Here is a 1,269-nt window from a genome sequence, read left to right as displayed (position 1 = left end):
TTAGTGTCCTTTGTCTTAATCTGCACAGTCCATTTCAATGTGACTGTATTTTACAGATCCGTAGGTCAAGTTAACTGTAAGGGGAAAAATGGTGAAAAGCTCGCCTATCACCTCTCATTTTATAAATAACTGCTCTCCCCACAATTATATGGACAAGCTTAAAGTTGTACATTTCGCTCTACATTCCAGCATTTTGGATTTGGTTTGTAAGAATTGTAATTGAAATTGCCATACTGGAGGAAGTAAGGTTGTTTAAGATGTGGCGCGAGGGGGGTGCGCGATGTTCCCCAATTCTGGAAGGGGGGCCCCGATTGGAAAAAGTTTCTGAACCCCTGCCTTAATACACCTACAATGCTGAAGATGGTATACTAAGGCGTCCTCAGGTTCGGTTTGCTCCTCGCAGAACTTGGCTAGGCGAAGTGAACGTCTGTGCTCACATCCTTCCTAAAGACCATCGCTTCAAAAATGAGAAAAAAGCGGCAGTATTACTGTTTGTCCCTCTTGAGCCACCGTAGCAACAACAGCCATAACACTTCCTCACAATGGTCCGAATTATTCTAATTTGACGTTCTTGTCGGTCTTAGCCGTGCCATTTTACATCTAGCTAGGCTGTTTGATGCAGTACTTCAAGTGAAAACATTTGCATGAAAACTAATAGTGCACTGCAGACAGTAGGGCCTAGCAGCTGCTGTGCTCTCTTGTTGAATGACCGCAAACACTTAATTGAAGAATCCCATCTATTGTTCCCACCCCTATTGTTGACCAGTCAAACGATGTAAAACAAGTCACCATTTCGTCATAATATATGCATGAACTGTGGAAAAGCACGTGTAGATGGAGTTCCTGTAGCTGTTGATTGGATTTCTGTTGTATTGCATAGACTTGGGGTAGCACTTCTCGGGATCTAGAGGAAATAATTTGTCAGACAAAGTAGTGTAACTCTGTTTGGCTTTCTTTTTCTTCTGGAGACAAAAGTTTGGAATATTGAAGGATCTCTCACCTGTTATTGGTTTGCTTTCCCTGAGTGTTAGTGTTACGAGATGGCTCTGCCATTCCCACTGGGAACATGTGTTGAATCAATGTTGTTTCAATGTAATTTGTCTTCGTATTGTGACGTCATGTCATCAAGCGGTCTACTCAAGAAAAAGGTTAAACTAACCAGCGCCTGCAACCTGATTCAGGTTCAGTCAACCTAGCAGGGTATTTAGGAACATCTCAGGAAGGAAATCATCCACATGTGTTATTTACATTTTTACTAATGTTGCAGAA

The sequence above is a fragment of the Salvelinus namaycush genome, chromosome 16 (genome assembly GCF_016432855.1).
Source record: "Salvelinus namaycush isolate Seneca chromosome 16, SaNama_1.0, whole genome shotgun sequence".
In the NCBI taxonomy this organism is placed as follows: domain Eukaryota; kingdom Metazoa; phylum Chordata; class Actinopteri; order Salmoniformes; family Salmonidae; genus Salvelinus; species Salvelinus namaycush.
The sequence above is the reverse complement of the archived record's forward strand: the minus strand, read 5'-3'. Positions refer to the sequence as shown.